The sequence below is a fragment of the Camelus bactrianus genome, chromosome 6 (assembly GCF_048773025.1).
Source record: "Camelus bactrianus isolate YW-2024 breed Bactrian camel chromosome 6, ASM4877302v1, whole genome shotgun sequence".
Lineage (NCBI taxonomy): Eukaryota > Metazoa > Chordata > Mammalia > Artiodactyla > Camelidae > Camelus > Camelus bactrianus.
The window spans coordinates 25,505,218-25,517,798 of NC_133544.1; the positions used below are offsets into that span (position 1 = coordinate 25,505,218).

Sequence of the window (12,581 nt, forward strand, 5' to 3'; positions counted from 1 at the left end):
TGGGGCCCCGCCCCTTGACCTGGGCTAACTCACCTCCACACCCCGCTGGTTTACCACCTCAGCCACTCCCTCACCACCTGCAGCCCTGGACTGGCTGTGGGTGGGGATGGGAATGGAAGGGATTAGGAGGGACAGACAATGGGGGCCCTGTGATGGGGACCAAGGGGAGGTAGGTGCGAGGCAGGGGCTTGTCTGAGTGGTTCTGAAATAGGTCCATAAAGTGACCTCCTTGGAGGGAGGCAACCTGGGAGATTCTGGGTGGAGCCACAGGCTGTGAGGGCTGGAGAGGGCACTAGAGTTCATCTGGTCTAAGGATCACCCACTCAAAGGCCCATAGGGAACAGGAGTCGGGGGCTGGGGCGGTTGGGGGGATATCACTAACAGAGACTGGCTGGGTGCAAGAAAACAGCACCAGTGAGATGATAAACAATAGTGACCTGTGGCCTAGGAAGGGGTGGAATCACGTGCTACTCCTATTGCAGTGCTGTTCCTCTCATAATGCTACTCCCCTTGCGCCGCTACTTGGCACCACCTCCAAGAAGGAGGGCTCAGTGGGGCCAGTGTTCCAGTTTTTTTCATGACAAACCAGAAATCCTGATTTTTAGCTTAAATCTCCTGGTTTAAATAAATGTTGACAATAAATTTAATTCAATTAAAGTAAAACATATTATATGGGTCAAATACAATATATCTGGGAATGAGAATGGCTTGTAAGCCTCTAATCTGTGACCTCTCATTTTTTGATTTCCTTACTGGGAAAACCCAGGCCCAGAGAGGTATCCTCATATATCAGAGAGAAAGACTCAAAAAACCAGCGGTCAAATTCCGTCTGTCTGACCTTGGAAGAGCTGTTTAACCTTTTTGAACCTCAGCTTCCTTATCTATAAAATGGGGATAATGGTTTCCTCTCAGGGTGCTGGGTGGGTTCATTAGGCTCACATCACGTCAAACATTTAGTAAGTGTTCAATAAGTGTGTTGATAGGTTCTGTGTGTGGTCATCCAGAAAATTAGAAGAAAAACCAGGCTTAGAACTTTGCTCTCCTGACTCCCAGTCCAGAGTACGTACCGCATCACACTGGTCTGCTTTCGTGGGAGTCCACGGGTGTCGGGAGACAGGGGTCTTTCTGATCCTTGGAGAACTGCAGGTCACTTTATGAGAGCTTGCCTGAGAGCTACTGAGCTCAGGTAACGGGGACTTAGCTCCATGGACTTTGCCCTGCAATCCTCAGAACCCAGGAGATCGAGTCTCTGTAGCAGTAGTAGTAGTAGTAGTAATAATAATAATAATAATAATACCATGCACCATTGAACCTAGGAAGCGAATGATTATAAAATGGCCATTATTTTATGTACAGCTATGAAGGAGAAAATGCCACTAATTAAACCATGATATGCTATCAATTGTAAGATGCATCCTGATTTTGGAGATATTAAAATGGGAGAAAATGTGCATCTTAGAATGGAAGGAACAGAACAGTAATAAAAGTTGTGACAATAATAGTTACATTTTATTGCTTACCTCAAGGTTTCACAAATATTTTACTCATGCATCTATCAACAAGCATTTCCTAAGCACCCACCATGTGCAGGCACTTATGCAAGGGATACAAGGTGACTGACTAGGCTGTGCCCTTCAGAAGCTCTGATCCTAGTAGGGAGATGGTGCAGTAAGCAATGGTAGAACAATGTTAGGGGATAGAGTAAAGATAAACAGAGGATGCCGTGGGAATTAGGAGAGAGAATGGCTGTTCTGGTCCTTAGGGGCAGAGCCTGAGACAGTTCGGGGTCCCTGGGATTGATTTAGGAAGTACTCTCATGAGGAGGGGAGGGAGGAAAGCAGTTCTGGACTGGGGGAAAAGCTAAGCAAGGAAGGATGTGTTGCAGCTGAAGCTACTGAGCTTCAGCCAGATTCCACAGGGAGCGCTGGAACATAAATTGCATCACAACAGATCTGATCTTACCTTGAGGTAGAGGGGGTGGGCCTTTTGGATCCTCCCCTCTCCACCCACCTCCCCGCCCTTCCGCAGTCCATCATTGGCTACAGTGTTCTCTCCCAGCAAAGCCTCCCTTTGTGAAAGGGGCAGTTGCGAGCCCTTAGCAACCAGCACTCACTGTAGCTGGGGGATGGTGCACAAGCCTGACACAGGGGATCTGGGAGGGCGCCAGGGGCCATCCTCTGGTTGGAGGAGTCAAGGAAATTTTCCCGGAAGAGCTGCCATTAAGCTCAAGTCAAGACCAGGGTATGGGTTTACTTGTGGGCGAAAGTGGTGGAAAGAAGAACATGTGGGGAAAAGCAGGCATCTTGGGGAACTTCAGGTTGTTGGGCTGTGTGGGCTTGAAGCTGGGAAGTGGGGCAGAGCCAGATCATTCCAGAAGCATAAGTGCCTAGCAGTCTGGCCAAAAGTCTCAGCTTTTTGCAGTGGATGATGGCAGCTATTGAAAAGGGACATGGTCACTCTGTCGGGAGTGTGGGGGATAAGTGTGCAAGACTAGAAGTTCAGTTAGGAGATGAGAAAAAAATGATAGCCAACACTTATGAAAGACTTAACGAATGCCAGACCGTGTTTTAAGGGCTTACTTATCATACCCATTTCACACATGAGAAAACCAAGTGTTTAAGTAACTTGCTTAAGGTCATCAGGCTCTAGTATGAGCCAAGATTTGGACTCAGGTCTCAGCCTGTGACCTTAACCTGTACATTGCCATGAATCTGAATTTTGGATTATAGTCCAAGATGCATCATTTTTACTTGTTTTCATTTAAAAATACTACTTTAAAGCATGCCCAGTGCATACACTGGTCTCGGAGGTCCCATTCCTCCTGGCTCACAGCCACCACAGCCACAAGTGTCGGGAAGCTGAACTCCAGAGAACTGCCAGTGAAGGAGTCTGCCTGGGACTGGTTCTGCAGGGGGCATAGAACTGTGCTGAAATGAGGCCTTTGGGAAACTGGCAGCTCTGGCTCTGTGAAGAAAGGACGTTCCTGTCCCCATGGCCCTGGCGGCCCACTCTCCCTGGCAGCCACACCTGTTCTGTCCTTCTCCCTGTACCCAGCCAGACATCTCTCCCAGAGTGACAGCAGCAACTGGGGACCTCTGCAGAAGCTCCCTCTCAGGCCTGACAAAGACACTCAGAACCTGACCCAGGCCTGCGAGAGAGGGAGGTGGAGGCGGGGGTAGGTGGGAGGGCCAAGGGATGTGGACAGCTGTGGGCTGCTGTGGCAGGCATGGCCCTGCCCCGAAACAGGTGAAGTAAATGTGAACTGAGGCAGAGAGTCCCCTGGGTTTTCAAGGGTAAAAGAGAACACAGTGAAGGGATTTCTCAGCACATGGTGGCTTAACTTAATGGCTGGGGAAGGACATGGCAAAAAGGGGTGAAGAGAAGACACAGGCATCAAAGGAGTGTCCCTATTCAGGCTGGATGGGTGCACTGTGGACAAGCTTGGTAGGAAAGACACAAAGAGTGGGGACTGGGACAGAAGCTTGGAGAGACACCTGGGTAGGGCACTGAGCCAGTGTTGGAAAGAGTCTCTGGGCAGAGCCCAGCAGAGGATCACCCTGAAGCTGATGGGGTGGACCTGGGGTCTTTTCAGAGGATAAAGAATCTTGCCTGGACTAGATTCTTGAAAGGGAGAAGCTAGTTTTGGGAGATAGGGTTATAGGATAAAGCAGTTTAAAAAAAATTTGTAACCTCTTACGGTACATAGCATGATACATTTATAACGCAGTTTTTTGTCCTTGGGATTCCCCAGAGTCCCTAGAAGGTAGACATTCTTTTATTTTTTTGTGTAGTAAATAAAGTACATCTCTTAGGGTCTTAAGTGTCAACTTTCCTAAGATCACACGGTGATGGGTTAGTTAGGCAGGACCTAAAGTCGGTCCTGGTTGCCTGTTCTTTCTGCAACCTTCTCTTTCTTCTGTTGTAACTGTAGGTGATGAGGTCCTAGAGGTAATACCTTTATTCTGGAAAGGGAAATGAAAACAGGGACACAAGGAACATAAGGGACATAAGGAACCCAGCATTGTGGACTTGTGATTTCCTCAAATGTATTTGTACCCCCAGTTCCCTCCATTCCTGCAAAGGTTAGTTATTCACTTAAACGCACCATGTGTCCTGGCCTCGATGGAAAGTGGAAAGTCCTGACAGAGAAAGGACAATGGAAAAATGACAGGAAAGCAGACATGGGGTTTGGAGTAAGGAAAACTCTTTTATGTTGTGAATGATAGAAGCAGAAAGTTAATGTAGGCAGGTGGGTGGGTAGTGAGAACCTGCCTTCCTTTGAAGTTTTTTTTTCTCTTAATAACAGCTTCATTGGGATATAATTCACATACCACAAAACTCACCCTTGAGGAAGCTGCTTACTGGTCTTAGGTTGTCCCAGAAGTGGAAATTGGTGATGACACTCAGGGTAGTGGGGATCACTCTGAGTGGAGTCCAGAGAGCCGATGTGGTTCCAGGAAGCCTCCGTGATGCCATATTCTGCCGTCATGGGACCCAGAGTTTGGAATCCTGTCTAGGGTGCCTTGCTTCCTGGGGTGTTTCTCAGCAGATGCACTCCCTAGGAACTGGAGTTCTGTCCTCTCTTTCCTGCAGTTTACAAAGAAGTTTGGATGATGGAGAAAAGCCCACTGTATGGGTGAGGTCCCTGGAACACTTTTTTTTTCTTTCCCAAAGGGCACCCTTCTTAGCTGCTCCAGAGGCCTGTAGAAAGGGCTGGGGCTTCTAAAACCAAAACTTTCACTTCACATGTCAGTGATTCTGCACTGTCATATCTGCAGCAAAACTGACCTCCAGGGCTTTCCCGGAAGAGCTGCAGCTTTCTTTACACATCCTCATCTGCCTGCCTCTGGGAGGGAGACTTCTCCTGCCAGGCAGGGGCCATCTGGGACAGTCTTGAGCCCTCCTTCCCTACACACACACACACACTCCTTCTCCATCTCTGAGGTGGCCTGAATTTGGAATTTTAGTTGGGGTGAAGGCATGAGCTGCTCCAAGATGAGCAGGGCTGTTTCAGGTCACCGACTCTATTTCTCATGCATCCTGCCACCTACCTCTACTCCCTGTGCGACTTCCTGGGCCAGGCCCAGCAGCCCGGCGTGGGACAGGGAGGAAGTCCTGGCGGCAAAAGGCTGAGGAGTGCCCTTTGGAGTGGCTCCCACTTGTTCCCTGGAGGCTGGGCCCTGGCTCCATGGTGGCAGGCTCTTCTAGGAATGTGCACCCCAGGCGGGTTTCTGCTTGGTGGGGAACATCCCTGGGCTGGTCTGCACTGGCTCTCCAGGCCTCGCTTTGGGGGCCAGACCCTAGTGGGAGGTCAGGATGGCTGCAGGTCTGCAGAGAAACCTGGCAGCAGTGCACGGGGGACCAAGTGGCTTTGCTTTTGCTTTCCTTGCTTTGATGAGGTGTCAGAGAGAAGGAAAAAAACTCAGACAAATGGAAGAAACAAAAAGGCTTTACACTAAGCCCCTGCCAGGAATCCTGAGAGTCTAGGCTCTACTCTGGGGTCTGCATGCCTGAGTACCCCAGTCCCTCAACTGCTGACTGTCTTTCCTGGGGGAGATGGGAAGGAGAACAGAGAGGTGATGAACCACTAGGTTGCCTTGTGATCTTGTGCAAATCACTCAACCTCTCTGAACCTTAATATTCTCATCCTTAAAATGAGTGGGATGAAATTCTCTCACACACAGGGTTGTTAAGTAGGCTGTGTGTGGGGACATCCTTTGAGAATTTTCAGGAACAATACTGTCAGAGCAGATGCTAAATCTGAGAGCCTGAGCTTTTCTTTGTTGGAGGTGGTTTCCCTGGCTCTTCCATTCATTTTTTACCATTACAGAATCATGGATTTGAAACTGGAAGGAATTTTCAGAGGTCATCTGATCCAGTCCCCTGGCATAATTATCTTTCTTTTGCAGATAAGACTAAGTTGTCATTACTGTGACATACCTGTCACACCAAGGTGCAAATAAACCCTTTTCCTCCTGGGTGAGGTGTGAGCTTCAGATGCACCCAGGTGCTCCCGCCAGCAAAGGGGTGGAAGAGGACAGAAAGGTCATGCCCCGTAGAAGCAAGTGTGGGTTTTTGAAGATTTCAAGGCAGAAGGTATGAGTGTTGTCTTTGTCATTCACTGGGGGCTGCAGGAGGGGTGCTGTGGGGTAGCTCCTTGCCCTGCAGGCTCAGAGGGGCTGTGGGAATCATATTCTGCTGCCCTCCCCTTCCCCTGAGGAAGCAAGGGATGTACCTGCTTCTCAGGACTGGCCACAGGGAAAAAGCAGGTGCCAGGACACAGTGTGTTCTTTCAAGTTTTCCTTCCAAGGAAAACCTCCTTTTGACCCATCTCCTTGGGAAGAACAAAAAACAAAAACAAATGAAAGGAACCAGGAAAAAAGAGCTCCCTCCTCTGGACTTTCTCCTGCCTCTGGAGCCTCATTGAAGGTGGGGGGCAGCGAGAACCTCTTGAGTAGCAGAAATGTTTCTCATCTTCTTAAGAAGTGAGGAGGCGTGGGGATAGTAGGGAAAGTAGGGGAAATGTAGGCATGCAGTGAAAAGCTGCCCAATTCTGGCCTCAGTTGCTAGAACTAAACCCAAGAGCTTTATATCACCTAAGTAATTGAGATATGGGTCTTTTATGGGGGCTGGGACTAGTTTCTCAACAACTTTCACACCACTAGGATGCTGATGAGCCAGAAGGTAAAAGTTGGGGAGACTGTTAATAAAAGCGTCTGGGAGAGGATTGTGCATGCTTTACCGTATCCAAAACCAGAGTTTTCTTTGTGGAAGAAAGCGACTTGTGTCTTCCCCAACATCACACACATACTTTCCTGGCAGGCCCGATGGGTTTCCAAACATTTCGTCACCGTCTCCTCCTGACCTTGGTGTGAAAGGAAAGAGCCGCGTGGCCTGTTGGTTCCAGCAAAGCCCACGGGGGCGCCTGCCTGGGCTGGGGGAGGGTGGCGACTGACTTGGGAGTGGAGGTAAGGTCTGCTGGAAATCCCCAGCCCCGGCAGCCGCCGGAGGTTTGAAGACGCCTTCCCCAGCCTTATTTGGTCGCAGGAAGTGGGCGGCGCCGGGCCTGCTGGCTGAGAGGCCGACCCGAGACAGTTGTGCTGATGAAGTGGTAGAGCTGGTTCCTGCTCGCCGCCGTGCCGCGCGCGCCGGCCGGCCGCTGGGCGCTCTGCGCTCCCAGCCCCGAGTTGTGCAATCCTTTGTAGCACGCCAGAGAGTCCTCCTCCTTCGCTGTTGCCTCTCGCCCTCTCTCTCTTTTTTTTCAAGCTGTGAGCTCAACCGATGAGTCAGAGCAGTGCAATCCTGACACTGCATCGCAGGACTGGGGGTGACACGGAGGGAGGGAGAGCGATCGCGAGGCGGACACTACGGGCGCGGGCTGCGTCGAGGCTCCTGAGCCACGAGCGAGGGGTGACAGCCCGCGCGTGCCGCCCGGACCCTGCCAGCAAACTTCCCAGCCTTTGGAGGCGCGGGCTGGCGGAAGCCCTGCGAGCGCCGCGGGGAGGCGGCGGCGCCTGTTTGTTTTCAAAATCGGGAGTGCGTGCAGGCGGCAGTAGCCTGGGAGGCGACCCGAAGGCGGCGGCCTGCGGCGGAAAGGGGACAGCCGATGCTGGAGCTCGAGCAGGAGCAGGGTAAGTGGGGTTGCCCGGCCAGTGGCTGAGGCCTGCACGCGGCTCGGCGCAGAGCCCGCCCTGGCGGCCGCGGCAGCAGCCAAGGGACCCCGAGCTGCGCGCAAGCGGTGGCGGCGGGGCGCGCGGGCTGCAGCTCTGCAGGCGCGGCCCGGAGCGGGGGCTCGGGGCTGCTGGGCCGCGGCGCGGCAACTTCGGTGGCCTGGGCGGTGAGGGGAGCGCGTGCGTGTGTACGTGCGTTTGCAGCCCTGTCGCCCGCCCCTCGGGGGCCCGCACCCCCGGCCAGCAGCTGCGTGTGCAGCGCCAACCCGCCGTGTTTGTGCAGCTACGCAGCTCGCGCGCGGCTCCCGCCCACCCGGGCGCGGCCCGGGCAGGAAAACCCTCCCAACCCGCGGGGCCCGCGGCGGCGGCAGCGGCGGCGGCGGCGGTGGCTCAGGAATACGGCGGCTCTTCCTCCGCCTGAGCGAAACGTGGTGTCCTCAGGGACCAGCTTGCATGATCCAGCCCGGATCCGGGAGGCGCCGGAGGGGTTCGCGAGCTACTGAAACTTGGCGCAGGAGCCCCTTCCCCTTCCCGTGTGCACCGGAGAGCTGTCGTGGATACTGCGCCCGCGCCGGGAGTTTGGAGGACAGAGGCGGAGTGGCAGGGAACCGGGCCAGTGCAGTAGAGGCCTAAGCTGGAGCGTTTAGGGCAGGCGGGCCGGCCTCACCCCGCGCACCCCGGCACTGCCGGCTGCTGGCGCACCTCAGACCTGTCATCTCTCGCCCGCCCCCGCACGCCCCGCGCCGCTGCGGCCTGCAGAGCACTCCCGCCGCCTCACCTTGTGCTGCGTTTGGTGGTGCTTGTGCGGAACTCGGGAGCCCAGGTTTTGTCTCGACCCTGCATATGGCCGGCTTGGTGGAGACAGTCATACCTCTTTCAGCTCACGCATCCAGGAGCGTGTGCACCAGGTTGCACCTGGAGGGCCCTCACCCAGGCTTCTGGATGAGGGCCTGGGTCTTTCAGGCTTAAGTCCCAAGGAAGGCAGACCTGCAAGAGGTACCTGCCACTCAAAGGGGGGCGGGGGCCGTGGGTATTCCAGCCCAGCCTCCAGAGCCAGATGCTGGAAGGCTGAAAGGGGAAGTTGCTCGCCCCCATTTAAAACTTTGTTGGTCACAACTTTGGTGGCTACTTCCTGCTTCCACCATCCCACGTGGGGCCTGTATGCCAGCCTGTGGAGCCTTGCTCAGGGGAGTGTGGGATGGGGAAGTGCTGGCTGGCCCTGGGTGACTATGGAGGCCACCGTGGCACGTGTCTGCAGGGGATCCCTGTTGGCAGTTATGGCTGGGGGAGGGGAGGTCTAGCTTGCTCCAGCAGGGGGAGCCTGGCCTGGTGGCAGCCTGGAGGTCTGGCCTCTCCTTGGCCTAGCAGCTTCAGGATTGAGACTGGAGGCCTGGTGAAGGTGGAAGAACCACAGCTCTGAGGAGAAGCCTCTCCTCTCTTGTGGGGCGCTGGCTGAGGGGAGAAAACCACCTGACTTGCTCCAGAACCTAGGGATGGTGTGGCTCGGGCCCCTTTAGCATCAGAGAAATGCAGCTTTTTCACAGGCTGTTAGATGGCTTCAGGATGGAGGGGAATGGAGAAACCATCCCGGATTAGGAATTTATGGGTCCTCTTTTTTCAGCTCTGGACAGTGAATAATAGAGGTGTAAATATTCAATTACTATGATAAACCATCTCATTGCATGGCTCTGGCCTAGTCTCCATTCTAATTGTATTGGCCTCTGGCTGGCTACTGTGGTCTGAGTAGCTCCCAGGGGACCAGGGGGTGAAGAACCTGGAGGGTCCCTTCCCCCAACCCCCAACCATGCAACTTGCTCTGGAACAGCCAGACCACGGCCAGTGTGGCTTCTCCAAGCACCAGGCAGAACCCACACTACCCCTGGCTCTGCCAGCCCCTCACCCCACCCTAGGAAAAACTACCTTGAAGTGCCCATGAGGATGAGAGTTCAACTTTTAAATGTGGAATTTAAAAATGACTCAAGTGTTTAGTCCTGTGGGCTGCTGCTTTTAGTAAATGGAGGGGAGAAAAAAAAAGACAATATACAGTTATAGATATCAGCTGAAGCCCTCCTGAGGGTGCAGAACTCAGGGAAGAGCTACCCAGTGGAGCCAAGGCCTCTCTCTCTGGGCCCTGTCTGCATGGGACAGTGCCCTGGAAGGGGAGTGGGCCCAGTCCAGGAATTCTTGTCCTTGACAGCCCCTCTCCTGCTGTTGAGTTTCCCAGAGGGAAACTTTGCTCATGGTGGAGTGGGGATGGTCGCAAGTGGCTGGGAGATTCCTGCTTATTTCCTTCTAATCCTGTTTCAAATGCCATTTCTTTGGAGAAGCCTTCTTCTGAACACTCATTGCCACCTTTTGTAGCCATTTGTGTATATACTATAGAATAGTGGTCAACAACACAAACTGGGAGCTAGAGTCTCTCTACCTTCTTCATAGAGTTGTGGTGAAGATTCTGCAAGTTAGCACATATACTTCGAATGCTGAAAGCACGTTTCAGCATTATCATAGCCTCTGCTCTAATATGTCCTCTATAATGTTCTCATAATATCTGGCATTTAGTGGGTGTTTAGTAAATGTTAGCTGAACAAAAAGAATGAAAGATCTCCATCAAAAACAACGTGAACTTTGAGGGGGTGGGTATAACTCAGTGGTAGAGCATATGTTTAGTGTGTACAAGGTCCTGGGTTCAAACCCCAGGACCTCCATTGAATAAATAAATGAACAGACAGATAAATAAGTAAATAGAGAGCCAACATTTATTAAAACAACAACAAAACAATGTGGACTTAGCATGTGGTAGGCCCAGTGAGTCCTACTGCTGGGGCTCTCTACTGTGCCATTGGTTTCAGAATGGTTGGTCCATGTGTGATTCTGGTGCTGGTGAAGCCAGTCTCCTGGCACTGCCCTATGGCTGACCTTCTGGAGAGCACGTCCCAGCCATCCTGACCCCAGCAGGACCTCAGGGTGAAAGAGTGTGAAGCCTCCCGCCTGGGAATCTGCTAACTTGGGCATTTCCTTTGGCCAGGCCAATAGGCACCCTTCCTGTGTGTGTGCATGCATGAGTACAGAAGCAGCCTGGGGGCTCCATTCTTCCCTGATACTCTGTAGGCTGCAGGAAATGCAGCCAGAGGTTGAGTTCCTTTGGAAGGGTAGCTCCTGCACAGGAGTGCTCTGACTGTGTGGGGCTGAACTGAATAAAGTGCGAGCTCAGCTGGAGCTGGGTGGAGTGTGCTGAAATCCCCAGTTCTTACTTATGGGATCTTTATTTGCATTCAAAGCAACGTTCAGGATACTGTGAAACTGTGAGCTCACTTTATGAATCAGAAGCATTACAGCATAACTTCGGTGTTGGAAACTGCTATTTGGAATCCAGATCACCCTCCCTCCACCCCCAACACATACACACTTACAGGGGCTCTCACACTCACACTCTTGGGAGCAATAACAGTTAGTGGGGCATCAGTTCAGATTCCAGAGCCATCAAGCAAAACTGTCCACACCTATTTCCACCCCTACACTCAGAATACCATTCCTGGATGGTGTGTGGACGGTAACCTGGCCAGTGGCTCTGACAGAAGCCTGGTGGATGCAAAAGAACAGGGCCTGGGCAGACTTGGGTTCATGCTCCAGCTTCCCCACTGGCTGTGTAGCTTTGGGCATTGCTTAACTTCCTGAGCCTCAGTTTCCTCACCTATAAAATGGGGATAATAACTTTTCAAAGGGTTGCTGTGGAAAAATATGCCTGCAAAATGACTGGCAGATAGTAGGTACTCAGTAGATGATGGCTGGCATTTTACTGGTTCTGACCAAGCCCAGCTCCTATTTGTCTTTCGTTTCTTCCAGGGAAGAAGAAATAAAGGGTTTCTTGCTTGTGGTAGGAGGGTACTCTTCCAGGCTGCTGGGGCTTATGAAAATGAAGCTCATTTTCAAACTCCCTAGGCCCTGGGTGCAACTGTGTGATACACTCTAGCCTAGACCAGCCCACAGCCTGTTGCCTGTGTACCACTGCAAGAGATTCTGTGCCTGCAGCCGAGGGTTAAGGGCTCAACTTCCCAGAGATCACGTTGTGCTCCCGAGAACCTACCCGCCCAGGCCTCAGGCTGAACTGCTCACATGGGTGGGAGGAAGGCTGCTTTCTCAGACTGGGAAAAAGTCCCCTTGTCTTTGCTTCACCTGAAGCCTCCCAGTGTGGCCTCAGTGGAAGTTTGGGTGGAGCCTGAGGTGGGAGTTGTCACTCCTAAGAGCACTTTGGCTTTTTCACCAATTGAAATAGCTGTGGTGGAGTGAGGGGTGGGAGTGGAGTAGGGGGTGGGACAACAAGATGTTATATAAGAAGAAAGTTGCCACATGTCAGAAGAGACCTGGGGTTTTGCTAGGGTGGGGGTGGGGGTTCCCTGAGGGCCTCAACTTGCTGGCTGTGGTTTTCCGGGGCTGGTGGGAAGGAGAGGGGCTGGAAGCCTGAGGCATCCCTGGCAGTGGTTCTTGATCTTGCTCTTCCTGGAACACAGCCTGGTGCTGTGGCCAGCTCGGGAGGGTGCTCCCTGTTCCCTCTGCCGTTCTCTCCAGCCACAGGGAGCTCGTGGTGAGTGTTATTTTTTCCAGGCAGTGCTTCTTCCTCCAGGAGTCTCAGGAAAGGGGGAGGGGAGCAGCCAGGGCGAGGTATGTCCAGGCCGAAGCTTGGAGAGAGGGAAGTACACCAGGCTTGCAGCCAGAAGGGGGTTTCCTCTGAGGCCACCCAACTTTTCTGGGGAAATGGGGTCCAGAGAGGAAGGAAAACAGTGAGGGATTTCGAGTCCTAGCTTTTTCCAGCAACTGGGCCGACAGAGGCCTCAATCCAGCCTGCTGTTGCCAGAATTTGCCAGTTCCTTGGAGGGGCAGGTTCCTCAGAAAGGAGCTCAGAGTGGGGAGGGT

The 12,581-nt window shown here is 52.8% G+C and overlaps 1 protein-coding gene across 2 annotated transcripts in view; it reads left to right on the plus strand.

The window, feature by feature from the left end:
• The window catches only part of MIDEAS (mitotic deacetylase associated SANT domain protein), a 66,317-nt gene that overhangs the window by 17,496 nt on the left and 36,240 nt on the right, over positions 1-12,581 (plus strand). Inside the window, exon 1 of one of the 2 annotated variants that reach the window (XM_074365273.1) lies at positions 6,861-7,631. The exons of the other annotated variant lie outside the window; for it this stretch is intronic. The gene's annotated coding sequence lies outside the window, so the exon portion shown is untranslated. Of the gene's footprint in view, positions 1-6,860; positions 7,632-12,581 lie in introns of those variants that run through there. 2 annotated transcript variants of the gene reach the window in all.